Source organism: Rana temporaria, chromosome 9 (assembly GCF_905171775.1).
Source record: "Rana temporaria chromosome 9, aRanTem1.1, whole genome shotgun sequence".
Taxonomy (NCBI): Eukaryota; Metazoa; Chordata; class Amphibia; order Anura; family Ranidae; genus Rana; species Rana temporaria.
The window spans coordinates 171,856,949-171,879,935 of NC_053497.1; the positions used below are offsets into that span (position 1 = coordinate 171,856,949).

The window sequence follows — 22,987 nt, forward strand, 5'->3', positions numbered from 1 at the left end:
TGAACCCTAGAGCAATTAACATTCGCTATTGTCTTCCTGCTGCACTTCCTGGCCAATCGAGAAGCGGGTCTTAAGACCCAGTTGGCCGGGAGGAGAAGTGATGGTATTGGCTGGGAGCAGGAGGGAGGCGCAGAGGAGGAGACACAGGGGGAAGCCACCGAAGCTGCCCATGGCCTGGATGGGGTAAGGGGCTGATGGATGGACGGACAGGCGAGAGAGTGACCGGGGGGTTGGGGGTTTTGACCGACCTACCAGTCCAGCATGTCTTTGAAGTGTGGGAGGAAACTGGAGAACCCACACAGGCACAGGAAGAACATGCATTCTATGGGCGGCGGGCAGCGGCTCCTGTGTCCTCTCCTCTATCACGGTGGCTTCCACCATGCGACTCCTCCTCCTGGGCAAGCCAATAGGATCGCCTGTCCTTTTAGCCAATCGGGTGACCGGTGTCAAAATCCATTATTCCTGATTGTCCGGGAGGAGGATCAGTGTTGCAACAGTGAACATTAATTCGATGTTGTAACACACCTGGGTGGGATGGGAGCGCACTCTCTGCAACCCGTGCCCACCCTATATTGATGCCTATTAGTGTAGGGTGACCAGACATCCCAGGGACAGTCCCCAGATTAAGGACACTGTCCTCGGAGCCAGGCTGTCCCCGGATTTGTGCCCGGATTGCAGTGGCTTGGGGGAGGGCATCTGGTGCAACATTTAGGGGGGGTGCAAAATCATTACTGTGCCCGCCCAAGTGTGCTCTGTTGCCAACCCCTCCCACCCAGGGACTCCTATGGTCCAGCCTGTCCCCCATGATCTCTCTGGTGTGGGTGGCCCGTGTGTGTGAGAACGGCGGAGGGGAGGGCCGGTGCAGAGCGTACGGTGGCTATTGGAGAAGTTCTTGGCAGGGGGATACTGAGGAGCGGCTGGGTGTCGGGAACAGTACCCGGTGCTGGGGAGAGCCCTGTTCTGATGGATTATCATGGAGGCAATGGAGAGGTGAGCAAAATCAAACAATCTACACTGTCCATGTAGGGAGGTATGAGTGGTGCAGGAATCAGGTAGGTCAGTGTAGGAATGAGGTAGGTCATCAAAGGAATCAGGTAGGTCAGGGTAGGAATCAGGTAGGTCAGTGTAGGAATCAGGTAGGTCAGAGTAGGAATCAGGTAGGTCATGGTAGGAATCAGGTAGGTCAGTGCAGGAATCAGGTAGGACAGGGTAGGAATCAGGTAGGTCAGGATAGATATCGAGTATGTCAAGGTAGAAATCAGGTAGGTCATGGTAGGAATCAGGTAGGTCAGTGTAGGAATCAGGTAGGTCAGTGTAGGAATCAGGTAGGTCATGGTAGGAATCGGGTCAGTGCAGGAATCGGGTAGGTCAGGGTAGGAATCGGGTAGGTCAGGATAGAAATCAGGTAGGTCAGGATAGAAATCAGGTAGGACAGGGTAGGAATCAGATAGGTCAATGCAGGAATCGGGTAGGTCAGAGTAGGAATCAGGTAGGTCATGGTAGGAATCAGGTAGGTCAGTGCAGGAATCAGGTAGGACAGGGTAGGAATTGGGTAGGTCAGGGTAAGAATCGGGTAGGTCAGGATAGAAATCGGGTAGGTCAGATTAGGAATCAGGTAGGTCATGGTAGGAATCAGGTAGGTCAGTGTAGGAATCAGGAAGGTCAGATTAGGAATCAGGTAGGTCATGGTAGGAATCAGGTATGTCAGTGCAGGAATCAGGTAGGTCAGCGTAGGAATCAGGTAGGTCATGGTAGGAATCAGGTATGTCAGTGCAGGAATCAGGTAGGTCAGTGCAGGAATCAGGTAGGTCAGTGCAGGAATCAGGTAGGTCAGTGTAGGAATCAGGTAGGTCAGTATAGGAATCAGGTAGGTCAGTGCAGGAATCAGGTAGGTCAGTGCAGGAATCAGGTAGGTCAGTGCAGGAATTAGGTAGGTCAGTGCAGGAATTAGGTAGGTCAGTGCAGGAATCAGGTAGGTCAGAGTAGGAATCAGGTAGGTCAGGTTAGGAATCAGGTAGGTCAGGTTAGGAATCAGGTAGGTCAGGTTAGGAATCAGGTAGGTCAGTGCAGGAATCAGGTAGGTCAGTGCAGGAATCAGGTAGGTCAGTGCAGGAATTAGGTAGGTCAGGTTAGGAATCAGGTAAGTCAGTGTAGGAATCAACTTGGTCAGTACTACTGTACTAGTGGAAATGACTCAGGGAGTGCTAAAAGTCTGGCTGGGGTGCCTTGTCTCGGGCACTGATAACAAACACTACACCACTGACTGCAAATATAATTAAATACGGATATAAAATAATTTACTACACAGCTGCTATGGAGTACAGTTGTCAGGATGGCCGAGCGGTCTAAGGCGCCAGACTCAAGAGAGAAATCCTCTTCCTAACAAGTTGGGTGTTCTGGTCTCCGAATGGAGGCGTGGGTTCAAATCCCACTTCTGACAAGTTGTTTTTTTTTTTCTTTTACCTGCATTGTATATTATAAAAGTTTATTACTTACCGGAACAATTCACCAGATAACTCACATAGCCATAGGGGTGTTTATAACAAATTTGTATAGCCATTCGTCCAGCAAATCTGCATGTGCATTCATTCCGGGAAAATTGGCCAATACATTTATGTTGTTAGGTTATATTCTCTTGCAAAGATTTCCCTTCATTTTATAGTCAAACAGGAAGTGATAGGAAATCCCTGCAAATTAACCACTTATGGACTGACTCTCTTTCTGAGATTTGGTATTTACAAGTTAAACACTGTTTTTTTCCCTAGAAAATTACTTGGCACCCCCAAACATTATATATATATATATATATATATATATATATATATATATATATATATATATTTATTTATTTTTTTAACACCCTTGAGAATAAAATGGCGGTCATAGCAATACTTTTTCACCACATTTTCCTCTCTGGCAGAACAGCGATCTGCCTTATTTACTCCGTTCTGCCTCTCCTCAGAACGATCGGCAGGTCCCAGCAGACATTGTTTCTGCCGGACCCGCTGATTGTCTCTCGCTGTCTTCAACCACAGCAGGAGTGGGGCTCCGGCTGCGCATCCGCATGCACCTGAGCTGAAGAAAAATGAATCGCGCATGGGTACATAATTTTGCGCTTAGGGGCCGCCCTATCACTGTACGCGGGCGGTCCTTAACTTCTTCAGACCCGGGCCATTGTAAAAAGATAGCCACAAGGCGGCTCTACAATGCGGGGAGGCCGCATGGTGTATAGGTTCTCATTCTACCTAATAAAGTGTCCGGTGAGTGTAGGTTCCCATTCTACCTAATAAAGTGTCCGGTGAGTGTAGGTTCCCATTCTACCTAATAAAGTGTCCGATGAGTGTAGGTTCCCATTCTACCTAATAAAGTGTCCGATGAGTGTAGGTTCCCATTCTACCTAATAAAGTGTCCAGTGAGTGTAGGTTCCCATTCTACCTAATAAAGTGTCCGGTAAGTATAGGTTCCCATTCTACCTAATAAAGTGTCCGGTGAGTGTAGGTTCCCATTCTACCTAATAAAGTGTCCGGTGAGTGTAGGTTCCCATTCTACCTAATAAAGTGTCCGGTGAGTGTAGGTTCTCATTCTACCTAATAAAGTGTCCGGTGAGTGTAGGTTCCCATTCTACCTAATAAAGTGTCCGATGAGTCTAGGTTCCCATTCTACCTAATAAAGTGTCCGGTGAGTGTAGGTTCTCATTCTACCTAATAAAGTGTCCGGTGAGTGTAGGTTCCCATTCTACCTAATAAAGTGTCCGGTGAGTGTAGGTTCTCATTCTACCTAATAAAGTGTCCGGTGAGTGTAGGTTCTCATTCTACCTAATAGAGTGTCCGGTGAATGTAGGTTCTCATTCTACCTAATAAAGTGTCTGGTGAGTGTAGGTTCTCATTCTACCTAATAAAGTGTCCGGTGAATGTAGGTTCTCATTCTACCTAATAAAGTGTCCGGTGAGTGTAGGTTCTCATTCTACCTAATAAAGTGTCCGATGAGTGTAGGTTCCCATTCTACCTAATAAAGTGTCCGGTGAGTGTAGGTTCCCATTTTACCTAATAAAGTGTCAGGTGAGTGTAGGTTCTCATTCTACCTAATAAAGTGTCCGGTGAGTGTAGGTTCTCATTCTACCTAATAAAGTGTCCGATGAGTGTAGGTTCCCATTCTACCTAATAAAGTGTCCGGTGAGTGTAGGTTCCCATTCTACCTAATAAAGTGTCAGGTGAGTGTAGGTTCTCATTCTACCTAATAAAGTGTCCGGTGAGTGTAGGTTCCCATTCTACCTAATAAAGTGTCCGGTGAGTGTAGGTTCCCATTCTACCTAATAAAGTGTCTGGTGTGTGTAGGTTCTCATTCTACCTAATAAAGATGTCCGGTGAATGTAGGTTCCCATTCTACCTAATAAAGATGTCCGGTGAATGTAGGTTCCCATTCTACCTAATAAAGTGTCCGGTGAGTGTAGGTTCCCATTCTACCTAATAAACCCTACTTTACTAATAAGCACTTGTTATTTTTTTAAGGTAAACTTGGTCATTAAAAAAAATACTGTAGCAGACATAAAACCGACCACGAAGGGACTCGAACCCTCAATCTTCTGATTCGAAGTCAGACGCCTTATCCATTAGGCCACGCGGTCTACCACAAAGGTTGCCCTGAAGCTTCTTGACACAACTAGAGATACTATTATTTAAGACAATCAGAACTTTAACATTTTGCTTGTATTTCCAAAAAATTCCAAAGAAGGGCTTACCCCTCCCTCTCCCATTGGGAAAACACAATGGCTTGGTGGGAGGGAAAGAATTTCCCTGTCAACACTGACTGTGTTGATGGGGGAGATCAAGCACCGTTCTTTCCTGCAACCCATCATTGAAATGGTTGGTGTCTTGGCAATTAAGAGATTATCTTGTTGATAAGAAAAAGATAGCAAAGGGCAGTCAAGACTTCTACGATTTTAGAGACTCCGCTTTATCTTCTGATTTGAAGTCAGACGCCTTATTCATTAGGCCACACAGTCAACCACAAAGGAAGCTCTGAAGCATGTTGACACAACTAGAGATACTATTGTTTAAAGCGGGGGTTCACCCTATAAAATAAAAAAAAAAAATATTTTTTCTTCTAGCCTAAAATTCGGCATTGTAGCGCGAGCTACAGTATGCCGGTCTTAATTTTTTTATCGCCGTACTCACAGTGTAATCGTACATAGTAGATTCCGACTGCCCACGGGGAATGGGCGTTCCAATCCAGACGGAAGGTGATTGACGGCCGGCTCTGGCGCGTCACGCTTCTCCGGAAATAGCCTAAATAGGCTTGGCTCTTCACGGCGCCTGCGCATAGTCTGTGCGCAGGCGCCGTGAAGAGCCGAGACCTACTCCGGCTGTCTTCGGGGAGCGTGACGTGCCAGAGCCGGCCGTCAATCACCCTCCCTCTTGAAAGGAACGCCCATTCCCCGCGGGCAGTCAGAATCTACTATGTACGATTACACTGTGAGTACGGTGATAAAAAAATTAAGACCGGCATACTGTAGCTCGCGCTACTATGCCGAATTGTATGCTAAAATGTTGTTCTGCAGGGTGAACCACCGCTTTAAGACAATCAGAACGTTAACATTTTGTTTGTATTTCCCAAAAGTTCCAAAAAAGAGCTTCCCCCTCCCTCTCCCGTCGGGAAAACACAATGGCTCGGTGGGAGGGATTCCCCTGTCGACACTGACTGTGTTCATGGGGGAAATCAAGCTAATTTTATTCCTGCATCCCATGCCAAGACACCAACCCAGCATTGAAATGGTTGGGGTCTTGGCAATTCAGAGATTATCTTGTTGATAAGAGAAAGATTTAGAGTTGATTACAAATGCCCTGGGGTGGTAATCAAACACCCGAGGTAAAAAGGTGCCACATCCTAATAGTGGATTAAATTGAAAACTTATAGAAAATTTCTCTTTATAGGCACGTATAAAAATTGTAATAGTTCACATAAAAGCATACAATACTTCTGAAATAGAAATTCAAAGTAGAAACAGGCCATACTTGATATGTACTGTAAATACTTGCTGCAGGGCTGGATCAAGGAACCAGACCCACACTGAAAAACAGAGTATCTCCTGGGTGTTTCCAAGGGGTACTTGAAGAATTAACAGGGCTCTACATGTTTTGCGACTATGCGTGTCACTTCTTCAGGAGCTTCTAGAGTTTGAAAAACATGCTTCAATTAGAATATGAAACATAAAATACATGGTAGTACATATTAGTATCTACATACATTAATACAAGTGAACTCACCATTAATTGGTGCTATAGCGAACATTAACAGTCGCCCATGCTCTAAACGTGCAGAAACTGAAACAGACACCCCTTCAAGTGAGAGGAAGACCGCCAGACCACCATCCCCACCTGAAGAGGCACACCCCACACTGGAGGCATTCAGTCAATACCTGGACCAGGCACTATGTTGGTTCAGGTATATTGACAATATTTTTATGATTTGGACAGGCACGGTATAATCTTTAAATTAATTTATTCATTAACTTAACATCAATAGCTTCAATTTAAAATTTACTTTTGACTGGCATAAATATCATATATCCTTTTTGGATTTATCTATCTATAGAGATTCCTCAAAGAAAGTCTGTAAAGAACACCAATCTCCACACAAGTTGTAAAACCTTTAGCTGTTAGTTTTTTTTTTTTTCATAACTTGAAAAAAAGTAGAAAGCCGGTGACTTGTCCTCAATGTTCCCCTATGGGGGAAGTTCCTCCACTCACTGCGCAGGCGCAAACTTCCCGACGGAAATCCCCGAACCTCGCCCGGCATCCAGGCTCATTCTTTAACATCCCCGTGGATTGGAGGATGTTAAAAAAAGAGCCAGGAGGCCGAGCGAGCGAAGCGAGCCGTCCGAGCGCAGCGAGGACGTGAGGCCGACTGGCCACTTTCCTCTAAGTCCACGTCGCCCTGGATGCCGGCCGCCGTTCGGGGATTTCCGTCAGCAAGTTTGCACCTGCGCAGTGCTTGACGGAACTTTCCCGATGGCTGGAACCAGCTCAGCGCATCAGTTCGCGCATGCGCTGGAACTTCCATGATACATGGAACCAGCACGTCAGATCACCGGGATGACGCACGAGCAAAAATAGTATCAGTCTCTGCCACAGACTGGTTGCAAGCACAAATGAATGGTTCCGAAATCCTCTGCCACAGGATTGGGTACCTGGATATCCAGCCTTACAGTCTTAGAGCCTTTAAGCCAAACCGGCACACTGTAAAGTTTCGTAGAGTACAGTGCATCCTCCAATAAGGTTACCAGGCCTCTCCCAAAGTACCAGCCTTCCGCTCGGTCCTTTCCGGGACAGGTCCTCCCCTAGTTTCCTCCATTGAGTGGCTTCCTCCTGCAGGACAGACAGAACAGGATCACCTTCAAAGCGTAGGACCCAGTCAGGACAACTGGGCCTACCTGGCAGGAACGCATCTTCGGGCCAGCATGACCCCGAGGCCAAAAATCATGCAGCACATACCTCGCGCCAGGAGGGCCACAAGGCGGAAAAGGGGCCTCAGAAAATGGCTTCTGCCCCTTAAGTATCCTTCCCCAGCATGCCCAGCTGGGAGACCACTCCCACTGGGCTGCTCCCGGAGAAGGACACCCAACACACCCTGACCTGCCTGAGTTCCAACATTGGCCTATAGTGGCAAGGCCACCCATAGGCAAACAGAGAAATCCCTCCAAGCACAGCCAAAGCCGGAACAGAGGCTGATTTTGCCCCAATTACAATGTCTGAGCTAATTATCGGCTCATACACCCACTGAATCCAACATAGCGCCTGGTCATCAGGAGCAGGGCGCTACATGTGTTTTCAATAAATACTGTTTATATAATTCTACACTATTATCATTTTTGTGGTAGTGCCTTCCAAGTCCCACCCTAGGGGTTTCCTCTCTTTTTCTACAAATTTTGGGAAGTGGCACACCCGTCTTTAGTTTCATTTATCAGATCCCCTTTTTCATTTATGTGAACTATTAGGCCTCGTACACACGACGGGACCTGTCCGATGAAAACGGTCCACGGACCGTTTTCATTGGACATGTCCGCTGGGATCATTTGGTCTGATGGCTGTACACACCATCAGACCAAATTACCCACGGACAGGATACGCGGTGACGTGGCTGCGCCGTGGCCGCGGCGACGTGCGCCACCCTGAAAGGTCAATGCTTCCACGCATGCGTTGAATCACTTCGACGCATGCGAGGGCTTTCGGCCGAGCGGACGTGTCTGGTGAGTCATACAGACGACCGAACATGTCCGACGGACAGGCTTCCAGCGGACATGTTTCTTAGCATGCTAAGAAACGTTTGTCCGCTGGAAACCTGTCCGCTCGGCCGGGAATCCGGTCCGGTCGGCCGTAAACTGGTTTCAGCAAACATGTTCGGTCGTGTGTACGAGGCCTAAAGAGCATTCAAATCTTCTCAGTTTTTAGGGATTTGAACGCTCTATGATCTGATTTAAAGTCAGACGCCTTAACCATTAGGCCGCACGGTCAACTACAAAGGAACCTCTGAAGCACGTTGACACAACGAGAGATACTATTGTTTAGGACAATTAGAACTTTAAAATTTTGCTTGTGTTTCCAAAAATTTCCAAAAAAGGGCTTCCCCCTTCTTCTCATGCCGGGAAAACACAATGGCTCGGTGGGAGGGATTCCCCTGTCAACACTGACTGTGTTGATGGGGGGAAATCAAGCTAATTTCGTTCCTACAGCCAATGCCAAGACACCAACCCAACATTGAAATGGTTGGTGTCTTGGCAATTCAGAAATTATCTTGTTGATAAGCGAAAGATAGCGAAGAGCGTTCAAATCTAAGTTTTTAGGTATTAAGATCCCAGCCTATATTCCAGTCTATTCTTACTATACAACAATAATATCATCTGCTTTTCTTGTGTGCCTATTAGATATACAATAGTTCAAGTGTCATTCCATTATCTAGAGATTATTACGAATTTGAAAAATCTAGCAATACTTGAAAAAAAAAATTTATAACAGAAATCCAAAAATACGACCACGAAGGGACTCGAACCCTCAATCTTCTGATTCGAAGTCAGACGCCTTATCCATTAGGCCACGCGGTCAACTACACAAAATTGCAGAACAAAATTGGTACACAAAATTGGGTCACAAAATTTACACAATTATATTGACGATGAAAATTTTGCCTAAATTTCCAAAATACATTTTGTAACAAGCGATATGAAGGAATTTGATCCAGGTGATGATGTTAATAAAATAAACAACATTATAGGTTACCTCAATATTTAAATAAAATAAAAGCTGCCAAAGGACTTATACAATAATGCACATGAGCCGTCTAATCAACCAAAAAACAGAAAATTGTTGCTATTCTGATGCCGCGTACACACGATCATTTTTCGGGTTGTAAAAAAATGAAGTTTTTTTTAATGTCATTAAAAACGATCGTGTGTGGGCTTCAGAGCATTTTTCGGGTTCTTAAAAACGGGCAAAAAAAAAATTCGAACATGCTCTATTTTTTAACAATGGCCCAGATTCAGTAAGCAATTGCGCCTGCGTAACCATAGGTTACGCAGCGCAATTGCTGACTTGCGCCGGCTTAACGAGTTCTCCTGATTCAGAGAACTCGTTACGCCGACTGCAGCCTAAAATCTGCGTGGCATAAAGCTCTTATGCCACGCAGATTTTAGGCTGCATTCTTGCGTTGACCGCTAGGGGGCGCTCCCATTGTGGTCAGCGTATAGTATGCAAATTGCATACTTACGCCGATTCACAATGTTGCGCGGGCCCTGCGTACGCAAGGTACGGAGTTTCCGTACGGCATCTTTAGCGTAAGGCTGCCCCTTCTAATAGTAGGGGCAGCCAATGCTAAAGTATAGCCGCCGTTCCCGCGACGTGAAATTTGAATTTCACGTCGTTTGCGTAAGTGATTCGTGAATGGCGCTGGACGCCATTTACGTTCACTTTGAAGCAAATGACGTCCTTGCGACGTCATTTGCCGCAATGCACGTTGGGAAAGTTTCCCGACGGAGCATGCGCTCTACGCTCGGCGCGGGAGCGCGCCTAATTTAAATGATTCCAGCCCCCGGCGGGATCATTTACATTGCGCACGCTTACGCCGGGCAATTTTGCCGGCGCGCCCTCGCAATTTACGGAGCTACTGCTCCGTGAATCGAGGGCAGCGCAAAATATTTGCGTGGGCAAAATCGTTGCCCTGCGCCTCCGCAAATATAGCGCAGATCTCTTTGAATCTGGGCCAATGTTTTTAACGTTGTCGTTTTTCGGGTTGTAAAAAATGGTCGTGTGGGCTTTAACGATGTGAAAAATCTGCGCATGCTCAGAAGCAAGTTATGAGACGGGAGCGCTCGTTCTGGTAAAACTAGCGTTCGTAATGGAGTAAGCACATTCATCACGCTGTAACAGACAGAAAAGAGCAAACACACATACATAAACACACAAAAATACACAAACACATATATACATATAAACACACACACACATACATCCTTTTAAAAATCGTCAGTCCTTTACCCTATCGCTTCCTGCCGGGTACTGCACTGTAGGGGGGGACAAAGAGCACATCACACACTGCTTAGACTTTAGGTGTAATCAGTGTGACGAGCTCCCCGCATTGCCGATTTACAGTTTGGCTGAGGATTGGGGAACTCAAGGTATACAGGGGGCCCTCAAGGGCCCCCCCCTGCAGCATGGATCCTGGTGGCCATGGCGACCTCTGCGACCCCTATACGTCCACCAGATAAAACAACCCCACACCATCATCTCACCTCCACCAAATGATTTGGATCAGTTCCCAGCTCACAGTATGAACTTTGAAATCGGACAGGATTCCAATTTCAGTTCGGACCAAAAAAAGGGTCCTGCCTGACTCTAACCCCTTACCCTAACAGAAAAAAAAATAATAATAAAAAATAATGATAAAAAAAGAAATAAAAGCTAATGGTAAACCTTAAAAAGCTGAAATACCTAGCAACAGATGATGCAACAGATAATTGTTTTCTCTATTGGCTAATAAAAAAACGCCAAAGCTCAAAAATGCTGTATAAAACAGGCAAGCTGTACATAAAAACAACAAAATCGCACATAAAAACTACGCTAATGTGAATGCAGCCTAAGGGTGAAAAATGTGCAGATCATAATGGCCCACAAACATCGGATGTGTACTAAATATTCATGTGACAACCAATCACAAACATATCTGTGACCCAATATGGGTCCTGACCAATAAAAGAAATACTGGCACACGAGGTCAGCTGACACCATCTACTCCCTGAGACGGCCACAAACCCTAAGTACAGTTGTCAGGATGGCCGAGCGGTCTAAGGCGCCAGACTCAAGAGTTGCTCTCTTCCAAGCAGTTGGGTGTTCTGGTCTCCGAATGGAGGCGTGGGTTCAAATCCCACTTCTGACAGAGTGTTTTTTCTTAAAATTATAGTAAAGGCTCATGCTTTTAAAAAAGAAATAAAAATGAATAAACATGTTATACTTACCTGCTCTGTGCAGTAGTTTTGCACAGAGCAGCCACCGTCACCTGCCACCCAGATGCAGCGTGTCACTTGCCACCGTCACTTTCCTCCCAGATGCAGCGTGTCACTTGCCATCGTCGCTTTCCTCCCAGATGCAGGGTGTCACTTGCCACCATCAGCTTCCACCCAGATGCAGCGTGTCACTTGCCACTGTCACTTTCCTCCCAGATGCAGCTTGTCACTTGCCACCGTTACCTTCCACCCAGATGCAGCATGTCACTTGCCACCGTCACCTTCCACCCAGATGCAGCATGTCACTTGCCATCGTCACCTTCCTCCCAGATGCACGGTGTCACTCTCCACCATCGCCTTCCTCCAAGATGCAGTGTGTCACTTGCCACTGTCACCTTCCACCTAGATGCAGCGTGTCACTTGCCACTGTCACTTTCCTCCCATGATGCAGCTTGTCACTTGCCAACCAGATGCAGCGTGTCACTTGCCATCGTCACCTTCCTCCCAGATGCACGGTGTCACTCTCTAAAATCGCCTTCCTCCAAGATGCAGTGTGTCACTTGCCACCCCAATGCAGCATGTCACTTGCCACATTACCTTCCACCCAGATGCAGCGTATCACTTGCCACCGTCATTTTCCTCCCAGATGCAGCTTGTCACTCGCCACCATCGCCTTCCTCCCAGATGCAGTGTGTAACTTGCCACCGTCACCTTCCACCCAGATGCAGCGTGTCACGTGCCACCGTCACCTTCCACCCAGATGCAGCGTGTCACGTGCCACCGTCACCTTCCACCCAGATGCAGCGTGTCACTTGCCACTGTCACTTTCCTTCCAGATGCAGCATGTCACTTGCCACCGTCACCTTCCACCCAGATGCATCGTGTCACTTGCCACCGTCACTTTCCTCCCAGATGCAGCTTGTGACTTGCCACCCAGATGCAGCTTGTCACTTGCCATCGTTACCTTCCTCCCAGATGCACAGTGTCACTCGCCACCATCGCCTTCCTCCCAGATGCAGTGTGTAACTTGCCACCATCGCCTTCCTCCCAGATGCAGCGTGTCACTTGCCACGTCACCTTCCACCCAGATGCACTGTGTCACTTGCCACGTCACCTTCCTCCCAGATGCAGCGTGTCACTTGCCACCATCACTTTCCTCCCAGATGCAGTGTGTCACTTGCCACCATCGCCTTCCTCCCAGATGCAGCGTGTCACTTGCCACCGTTACCTTCCACCCAGATGCAGCATGTCACTTGCCATCGTCATCTTCCTCCCAGATGCACGGTGTCACTCTCCACCATCGCCTTCCTCCAAGATGCAGTGTGTCACTTGCCACTGTCACCTTCCACCTAGATGCAGCGTGTCACTTGCCACTGTCACTTTCCTCCCATGATGCAGCTTGTCACTTGCCAACCAGATGCAGCGTGTCACTTGCCATCGTCACCTTCCTCCCAGATGCACGGTGTCACTCTCTAAAATCGCCTTCCTCCAAGATGCAGTGTGTCACTTGCCACCCCAATGCAGCATGTCACTTGCCACATTACCTTCCACCCAGATGCAGCGTATCACTTGCCACCGTCATTTTCCTCCCAGATGCAGCTTGTCACTCGCCACCATCGCCTTCCTCCCAGATGCAGTGTGTAACTTGCCACCGTCACCTTCCACCCAGATGCAGCGTGTCACGTGCCACCGTCACCTTCCACCCAGATGCAGCGTGTCACGTGCCACCGTCACCTTCCACCCAGATGCAGCGTGTCACTTGCCACTGTCACTTTCCTTCCAGATGCAGCATGTCACTTGCCACCGTCACCTTCCACCCAGATGCATCGTGTCACTTGCCACCGTCACTTTCCTCCCAGATGCAGCTTGTGACTTGCCACCCAGATGCAGCTTGTCACTTGCCATCGTTACCTTCCTCCCAGATGCACAGTGTCACTCGCCACCATCGCCTTCCTCCCAGATGCAGTGTGTAACTTGCCACCATCGCCTTCCTCCCAGATGCAGCGTGTCACTTGCCACGTCACCTTCCACCCAGATGCACTGTGTCACTTGCCACGTCACCTTCCTCCCAGATGCAGCGTGTCACTTGCCACCATCACTTTCCTCCCAGATGCAGTGTGTCACTTGCCACCATCGTCTTCCTCCCAGATGCAGCGTGTCACTTGCCACCATCACTTTTCTCCCAGATGCAGTGTGTAACTTGCCACCGTCACCTTCCTCCCAGATGCAGTGTGTAACTTGCCACCATCGCCTTCCACCCAGATGCACTGTGTCACTTGCCACCGTCACCTTCCTCCCAGATGCAGTGTGTCACTTGCCACCATCACCTGCCATCCAGATGCAGCGTGTCACTTGCCACGTCACCTTCCACCCAGATGCAGCTTGTCACTTGCCACCATCACCTGACACCCAGATGCAGCGTGTCACTTACATTACGTGCATGCTCCCAGCTGGGACTATGAAGGTTTGGGAGGAGTGTTCAGCTGATGTGCTATAAAAGCGGGGTTGGGCGCAAAGAACTATGGGGCATGTAGTCCTGAGACAGGAGTTCACCTGAGAATAGTGCACCACTACCTGATTGCTTTTGCTGGTTATTGGTTAATGACACAGCAGCTGCATGTAGTTGTCAGGATGGCCGAGCGGTCTAAGGCGCCAGACTCAAGAGTTGCTCTCTTCCAAGCAGTTGGGTGTTCTGGTCTCCGAATGGAGGCGTGGGTTCAAATCCCACTTCTGACAGGTAACTTTTCTTTGCTGCATTATAATGTATTTATCACAACAATTCTTCAAAGATATTATCTAATATGTAGCAGAAGTGCAAAAACGACCATGAAGAGACTTAAAAAATACATTCGGGGGGAAAATATGGCACCAAGAATTCGGGGACATGCAAGTCATACACAGAGGGGGGGGGGTGGTCACCTGTGATTAGTGCGCACTCCATGATGTAGAAGTTCAGGGGAGTGCCACAAGGACAAGATGAACAAAATTTAAGCAATGGGACACTATTCCTCCCAATGATGGGGCACTATTCCTCCCACTGATACCAATGATGGGACACTATTCCTCCCACTGATAGGAAATGATGGAGCACTATCCGTCCCAGTAATACCAATGATGGGACACTATTCATCCCACTGATACCAATGATGGGGCACTATTTCTCCCTCTGATAGGAAATGATGGGGCACTATTCTTCCCACTGATACCAATGATGGGACACTATTCCTCCCACTGATACCAATGATGGGACACTATTCCTCCCACTGATACCAATGATGGGACGCTATTCCTCCCACTGATAGGAAATGATCAGGCACTATCCCTCCCAGTAATACCAATGATGGGGCACTATTCCTCCCACTGACACCAATGATGTGGCACTATTCCTCCCACTGATACCAATGATGGGACACTATTCCTCCCACGGATAGGAAATGATCGGGCACTATCCCTTCCAGTAATACCAATGATGGGACACTATTACTCCCACTGATACCAATGATGGGACACTATTCCTCCCACTGACACTAGCAATGGGGTGCCATTACTCCCACTGATACCAACGACGGGCCACTAATTCTCCCACTGATACCTACAATGGAAAATCATTCCTCCCACTGATAGGAAATGATGGGTCACTATCCCTCCCAGTAATACCAATGCTGGGGCACTATTCCTCCCACTCAAACCAATGAGGGGGCACTATTCCTCCCACTGACACCAATGATGGGGCATTATTCCTCCCACTGACACCTGAGAATAGTGAACACTACCTGATTGCTTTTAATGATGGTTACAGACACCATCTCAACCTCTCCCTACAGTTGTCAGGATGGCCGAGCGGTCTAAGGCGCCAGACTCAAGAGTTGCTCTCTTCCAAGCAGTTGGGTGTTCTGGTCTCCGAATGGAGGCGTGGGTTCAAATCCCACTTCTGACAGAGTATTTTATTTGTTGCATTATAATGTATTTATCACAACAATTCTATATCATGAAGAGACTTGAAATACATTTAGGCCACATGGCACAAAGAATTAGGGGACATGAAAGTCATACACAGGGGGAGGTCACCTGTGATTAGTGCGCACTCCCTGATGTAGAAGTTCAGGGAAGTGTCACAAGGGCAAGATGAATAAAATGTAAGCAATGGGACACTATTCTTCCCACTAATACCAATGGTGGGACACTATCCTTCCCACTAATACCAATGGTGGGACACTATTCTTCCCACTAATACCAATGATGGGAAACTATCCTTCCCACTAATACCAATGGTGGGACACTATTCTTCCCACTAATACCAATGGTGGGACACTATTCTTCCCACTAATACCAATGGTGGGGCACTATTCTTCCCACTAATACCAATGGTGGGACACTATTCTTCCCACTAATACCAATGGTGGGACACTATTCTTCCCACTAATACCAATGGTGGGACACTATTCTTCCCACTAATACCAATGGTGGGACACTATTCTTCCCACTAATACCAATGGTGGGACACTATTCTTCCCACTAATACCAATGGTGGGACACTATCCTTCCCACTAATACCAATGGTGGGACGCTATTCTTCCCACTAATACCAATGATGGGACACTATCCTTCCCACTAATACCAATAGTGGGACACTATTCTTCCCACTAATACCAATGATGGGACCACTATTCTTCCCACTAATACCAATGGTGGGACACTATTCTTCCCACTAATACCAATGGTGGGGCACTATTCCTCCTTCTACTGACTAAAGGCACTATGTCATTTTTTATTCCCACTGACCAGCAAGCCTGAGGCCTTGTTTACTCTGTTCTGGTGCGATGTGTTAATCGACACACATTTATGATTGTTCTAATAAGGCTGCCCATTCAAAATAATTTGCTACCAATGCCCCCAAATAGAAAAATAATCAGAAAGCCAGAATTTTTCGAAAGCATTACCAATGCGTTTCAGTGCAGTGCAACAGCTGCGTTGCCTTAGTTTAAAGAAAAAACATTACTGTTTCATTTCAATATGCGATTTTGACCCAGCATTTATATTAAGCTATATTGTATGTATTGTACAACTTTGACAGATTTATCCAAAGTGATATTTTGTATTATTTCCTAATCTCAACTAAGAAAATACCAAGTAGAATATATAGTTACAATGGGCACACTTAACTCTGGTTTTATACAATACCATACAACAATATCAGCATTTGTGTCCTCCTAGAATATATAGAATATTATTATATATAAAGTATTTTATAGTCAACCACAATTCCTGTATCTAGAGATTAAAACAATCCATGAGTACATAAAAAAATTAATTAAAAATATAGCAGAAGTGCAAAAGCGACCATGAAGGGACTCGAACTTCTGATTCTAAGTCAGACGCCTTATCCATTAGGCCAACACCACAAATTCTTTGAAGGAAGGGAAGTATGTTTACACAGCCCTCTTCCCAACATCTCCACCAGGATGACTGAGTGGTCTAAGGTGCCAGGTTTAAGAGTGGTCCTCTTCTCAACATCTAAACATCTCCACCAGGATGGCCGAGCGGTCTAAGGTGCCAGGTTTAAGAGTTGTGCTCTTCTCAACATCTAAACATCTCCACCAGGATGGCCGAGGGGTCTAAGGTGCCAGGCTCAAGATTTGTCCTCTTCCCAACATCTCCACATCTCCACCAGGATGGCTGAGTGGTCTAAAGGTGCCAGGCTCAATTGTTGTCCTCTTCCCAACATCTCCACGTCTCCACCAGGATGGCGGAGCAGTCTAAGGTGCCAGGCTCAAGAGTTGTCCTCTTCCCAACATCTCCACATCTCCAGGATGGCCGATTGGTCTAAGGTGCCAGGCTCAAGAGTTGTCCTCTTCCCAGCATCTCCACATCTCCATCAGGATGGTCGAACGGTCTAAGGTGCCAAGCTCAAGAGTTGTCCTCTTCCCAACATCTCCACATCTCCACCTAGATGGCCGAGCGGTCTAAGGTGCCAGGCTCAAGAATTGTCCTCTTCCCAACATCTCCACCAGGATGGCCGAGCGGTCTATGGTGCCAGGCTCCAGAGTTGTCCTCTTCTCCACATCTCCATCAGGATGGCCAAGCGGTCTAAGGTGCCAGGCTCAAGAGTTGTCCTCTTGGCAACATCTCCACCAGGATGGCCAAGCAGTCTAAGGTGCCAGGCTCAAGAGTTGTCCTCTTGGCAACATCTCCACCAGGATGGCCGAGCAGTCAAAGGTGCCAGGCTCAAGAGTTGTCCTCTTCCCAACATCTCCACATCTCCAGGATGGCCGATTGGTCTAAGGTGCCAGGCTCAAGAGTTTTCCTCTTCCCAGCATCTCCACATCTCCATCAGGATGGTCGAACGGTCTAAGGTGCCAGGCTCAAGAGTTGTCCTCTTCCCAACATCTCCACCAGGATGGCCGAGCAGTCTATGGTGCCAGGCTCCAGAGTTGTCCTCTTCTCCACATCTCCACCAGGATGGCCAAGCAGTCTAAGGTGCCAGGTTCAAGAGTTGTCCTCTTCCCAACATCTCCACCAGGATGGCCGAGCAGTCTAAGGTGCCAGGCTCAAGAGTTGTCCTCTTCCCAACATCTCCACATCTCCAGGATGGCCAAGCGGTCTAAGGTACCAGGCTCAAGAGTTGTCCTCTTCCCAACATCTCCACCAGGATGGTCGAGCGGTTTAAGGTGCCAGGCTCCAGAGTTGTCCTCTTCCCAACATCTCCACCAGAATAGGCGAGCGGTCTAATGTACCAGGCTCAAGAGTTGTCCTCTTCCCAACATCTCCACATCTCCACCAGGATGGCCGAGCGGTCTAAGGTGCCATGCTCAAGAGTTGTCCTCTTCCCAAAATGTCCACAAGTATAGCCAAGCAGTCTAAGGTGCCATGCTCAAGAGTTGTCCTCTTCCCAACTTCTCTACCAGGATGGCTGAGTGGTCTAAGGTGCCAGACTCAAGAGTTGTTCTCTTCCCAACATCTCCACATCTGTGGTCTCTGAAAGGAGGCATGGTTTCGAATCCCACTTCTGACCATGCTTTTCATAAGTTGCATTATAATGTATTTCTCACATCAACTCTTCAAATAATTCATCTTGTATATCTAGACCAGTGATGGCGAACCTCGGCACCCCAGATGTCTTGGAACTACAATTCCCACGATGCTCAACTACACCGCAGAGTGCATGAGCATCATGGGAAATGTTGTTCCAAAACATCTGGGGTGCCAAGGTTTTGCCATCACTGGTCTAGAGCCATCCTTCCTGTACTTCTATTGTTGAGGTCCCATTTGTCCTTGTAGCCTGTGTTTGCATAGTGGTGGGAACCTCCGAGCTCTCAAGCCAAAATAAAGAGGAGTGTATTTCTCTGATGGTTGGGAAGCAGGTAGGTGAAGGACCCACTGATAATGGGGTACTTTGACGCAGTAGTGGGCTTGAGCCCCATATGGTGTGACCAAATCCCCATATTTTTACTTACTTGCTGAATATGTTCAGGTGTTTTAAAGAGCTTTGCAGGATTTAAATGTCATCTTTGTATGCACTTAATATTTTGTTCTGCGCGCCAAAGTAAAACGCATACGTAAGTATCACCCGCAAATGTAAACGGTGTTCAAACCACACATGTGAGGTATCGCCACGATCGTTAGAGCGAGCGCAATAATTGCAGTGCTAGACCTCCTCTGTAACTCTAAACAGGTAACCGGTAAAATATTTTAAAGCGTCGCCTATGGAGATTTTTAAGTACCGTAGTTTGTTGCCATACCGCGAGTGTGTGCGCAATTTCAAACCCGGACATGTTTGGTATCTATTTACTCGGCGTAACATCATATTTCACATTATACAAAAAAATGGGGCTAACTGCCGTTTAGTTTTTTTTTTCAAAAAAATTGTGTTTGAAAGACCGCTGCGCAAATACTGTGTGACATAGAATATTGCAACGACCGCCGTTTTATTCTCTAGGGTCTCTGCTAAAAAAATGTTGGGGGGTCCTATGTAATTTTCTAGCAACAAATACTGGGGTAGATTCAGGTACAGCTGCGCGCTCCTTACGGAGGCGCAGTATACCCTTTTTACCCTGCGCCTACGCAAATTATTTGCGCTACGCTTCATTCATGAAGCAGTAGCCACGTAATTTGCGTGGGCGCTCCTCAAAAATGCCCTGCGTAAGGACGCCTAATGTAAATGATCCCGTAGGGGGCGGGAATCATTTAAATTAGGCGCGTTCCCGCGCCGAGCGTAGAGCGCATGCTCCGTCTGGAAACTTTCCCGACGTGCATTGCGGTAAATGACGTCGCAAGGACGTAATTTGCTTCAAAGTGAACGTGAATGGCGTCCAGCGCCATTCACGATTCACTTACACAAACTACGTAAAATTGAAACCTTGCGACGCGGGAACGACGGGTATCCTTAGCATTGGCTGCGCCTGCTATTAGCAGGAGCAGCCTTACGCTAAACACGACGTACGCAAACGACGTAAACTGCGTACGCAGGGCGCGTACGGTTGTGAATCGGCGTTAGTATGCAATTTGCATACTCTACGCTGACCACTACGGGAACGCCACCTAGCGGCCTGCGTAAGAATGCAGCCTAAGATATGACGGCATAAGAGCCTTATGCCACGCATATCTTCGGCTGCAGTCGGCGTAACGAGCTCTCTGAATCAGGAGAAGTCGTTACACCGGCGCAAGTAAGCAATTGCGCTGCGTAACTATGGTTACGCAGGCGCAATTGCTCTTTGAATCTACCCCACTGATTTTAACTTGTAAGCAACAAATGTGAGAAATAGGTTTGGTCTTCAAGTGGTTAAAATGTGCAACAACTCTTCAAGGAATTCCTCTAACGTGGCAGAGGTGCAAAAACACGACCATGAAGGGACTCGAACCCTCAATCTTCTGATCCGAAGTCAGACGCCTTATCCATTAGGCCACACGGTCTCCTCCGGTGAGCCCGACAAAGCAAATTTACACAATTATAGGGGCTTTTGTTATAGACAATTTTAACTACTTCAATACCGGGCACTTTCCCCCCTTTCCTGCCCAGGACAATTTTCAGCTTTCAGCGCTGTCGCTTTTTAAATGACAATTGCGCGGTCATGCTACGCTGTACCCAAACAACATTTGTATCATTTTGTTCCCACAAATAGAGCTTTCTTTTGGTGGTATTTGATCACCTCTGCGGTTTTTATTTTTTTACTAAACAAATAAAAAAAGGTAGAAATAAAACCGTTTTCCTTTGTTTCTGTAATGAATTTTTGTGAATAAGTACGTTTTCTCCTTCACTGATGGGCGCGGATGAGGTGGCACCAATGAGGTGGCACTGATGGGCACTAATATGCAGCACTAATGGGCACTGATAGGCGGCACTGATAGGGAAATGATAGGTGGCACTGATATGCAGCACTGATGGGCATTGATAGGTGACACTGGTGGGCACTGATAGGTGACACTGATGGGCACTGATAGGTGGCACTGATGGGCAGCGCTGATAGGCAACAATGATGGGCACTCGTAGGTGGCACTGATACATACCTCCCAACTGTCCCTGATTTTGAGGGACTGTCCCTGATTTGGAGCCTCTGTCCCTCTGTCCCTCATTCTCCTCATTTGTCCCTCATTTTGGTCTGATCTATACAGATGTATATAAAATGCACTTTTTATCTATCAAAAAGTGTTTCCCAGCGCTAAACCTTTCATCTGATTTCTAAATTTCTGCATTTGTAAATTCCAAAAGCCAATATAAAGGAAAAGTGGTGATAAAAAAGCACTTGTGGGTTTTATTTTTTTGTACAATTCTCCTTTAAGGGGGCGTGGCAAGGGGTGTGTCCTATGCCTGCATACTTTTGCTTATAGACGTCCCTCATTCCCATCTCAGAAAGTTGGGAGGTATGCTGATAGGCGACACTGATGGGCACTGAAAGGCTGCACTGATAGGTCATTATGGGTGGGCACTGATAGGCGGCACTAATAGGGAAATGATAGGTGGCACTGATATGCAGCACTGATGGGCATTGATAGGCGGCACTGATGGGCACTCATAGGTGGCACCTATGGGCACTGATAGGTGACACTGATGGGCACTGATAGGTGGCACTGATGGGCACTCATAGGTGACAATGATGGGCATTCATAGGTGGCACTGATGGGCACTCATAGGCAGCACTGATGGGCACAGAAAGGCGACAATGATGGGCACTCATAGGTGGCATTGATGGGCACTGATAGGCGACACTGATGGGTACTTATGGGTGGCACTGATGGGCACTGATAGGCATCACTGATGAGGGGGCACTGGCAGGCATTACTGATGGGCACTTATTGCCATCATTTTTGGGCACTGATTGGCATCCCTGGTGGTCCTATGTGGGCATCCTCAGGGGGGGCTGCACTGATAATCAATCAGGAGAGCAGCTGATCGGCTCTCCTCTACTCACATCTGTCAGACGCGATAGAGGAAAAGCCGGAACGCGACTTTTCCTGTTTACACCGTGATCAGTTGTGATTGAACACAGCTGATCACATGGTCCGGGGCTTACGTGGGTTAGAACACCACCTCAGCCACTTCTTACAGTTGTCAGGATGGCCGAGCGGTCTAAGGCGCCAGACTCAAGAGTTGCTCTCTTCCAAGCAGTTGGGTGTTCTGGTCTCCGAATGGAGGCGTGGGTTCAAATCCCACTTCTGACAGTCTTCTTTTGTTGAAGTGATTGTAAAGGTTCAAATTTTTGAAATAACAAACATGTCATACGTACCTCCACTGTGCAGCTCCTTTTGCACAGAGTGGCCCCCGAACCTCGTCTTCTGGGGTCCCTCGGCGGCTGTCTCAGCTCCTCCCCGCATCAGATAACCCCCCTCTGGGAAGGGCTTTCCCAAGCGGGTTACCTTGCAGGCATGCTCCCGAGTCCAGCATTTGCGTTCATAGACATGAATGCCGGACTCGCCCCCGGCGCCCGCGTCATTGGATTTGATTGACAGCAGCGGGAGCCAATGGCTGCGCTGCTATCAATCTATCCAATGAAGAGCCGAGAAGACCGGGCCGAGATCAATCGCATTGTCGACACGGGACTTTTGAGGGCTCAGGTAAGTAAACGGGAGGGGGGGGGCTGGGGGTCGGCAATTATCGGATGTTTTTTCACTTTAATGCATAGGATGCATTAAGGTGAAAAAACGGGAAGGTTTATAACCCCTTTATGTTGCTTTATAATGAATTTATCGAATCAATTCTTCAAAGAATTTATCTTGTATGTCTCGGTGGCGTACCTCCTGTACTTCTATTGTTGCTGCCCCATCTATCTTTGCAGCCAGTGTTTGCCCCTGTATGCCCCTTTCAGTTCCACCTTACAGGCATGCTCCCGGCTGGAACTATGAAGGTTTAGGAGGAGGGGACCAGCTGAAATTCTATAAAAGCGGGGTTGGGCGTAAAGAGCATCAACCTATGGGTCATGTAGTTCTTATACAGGAGGTCACCATTGTGCGCACTACCTGATTACACTTACTGGTTAACCACTTAAGGACCGCCTCCTGCAC

At 47.5% G+C, this 22,987-nt stretch overlaps 8 non-coding genes across 8 annotated transcripts; 5 read left to right on the forward strand and 3 right to left on the reverse strand.

Annotated features, from left to right (window-relative positions):
• The first annotated feature begins 2,326 nt into the window (after positions 1-2,326).
• TRNAL-CAA lies at positions 2,327-2,440 on the forward strand. The gene is made up of 2 exons: positions 2,327-2,364; positions 2,395-2,440. It is a non-coding gene; the product is annotated as a tRNA-Leu (tRNA).
• A 2,111-nt stretch (positions 2,441-4,551) lies between these two features.
• Positions 4,552-4,624, reverse strand: TRNAR-UCG. The gene has a single exon. It is a non-coding gene; the product is annotated as a tRNA-Arg (tRNA).
• Positions 4,625-9,024: 4,400 nt separating this feature from the next.
• On the reverse strand, positions 9,025-9,097 carry TRNAR-UCG. Its single transcript has one exon. It is a non-coding gene; the product is annotated as a tRNA-Arg (tRNA).
• Positions 9,098-11,313: 2,216 nt separating this feature from the next.
• TRNAL-CAA lies at positions 11,314-11,424 on the forward strand. The gene is made up of 2 exons: positions 11,314-11,351; positions 11,379-11,424. It is a non-coding gene; the product is annotated as a tRNA-Leu (tRNA).
• Positions 11,425-14,116: 2,692 nt separating this feature from the next.
• On the forward strand, positions 14,117-14,227 carry TRNAL-CAA. Its single transcript has 2 exons — positions 14,117-14,154; positions 14,182-14,227. It is a non-coding gene; the product is annotated as a tRNA-Leu (tRNA).
• Positions 14,228-15,317: 1,090 nt separating this feature from the next.
• TRNAL-CAA lies at positions 15,318-15,428 on the forward strand. The gene is made up of 2 exons: positions 15,318-15,355; positions 15,383-15,428. It is a non-coding gene; the product is annotated as a tRNA-Leu (tRNA).
• Positions 15,429-20,328: 4,900 nt separating this feature from the next.
• Positions 20,329-20,401, reverse strand: TRNAR-UCG. Its single transcript has one exon. It is a non-coding gene; the product is annotated as a tRNA-Arg (tRNA).
• Positions 20,402-22,036: 1,635 nt separating this feature from the next.
• Positions 22,037-22,147, forward strand: TRNAL-CAA. The gene is made up of 2 exons: positions 22,037-22,074; positions 22,102-22,147. It is a non-coding gene; the product is annotated as a tRNA-Leu (tRNA).
• Positions 22,148-22,987: the final 840 nt, after the last annotated feature.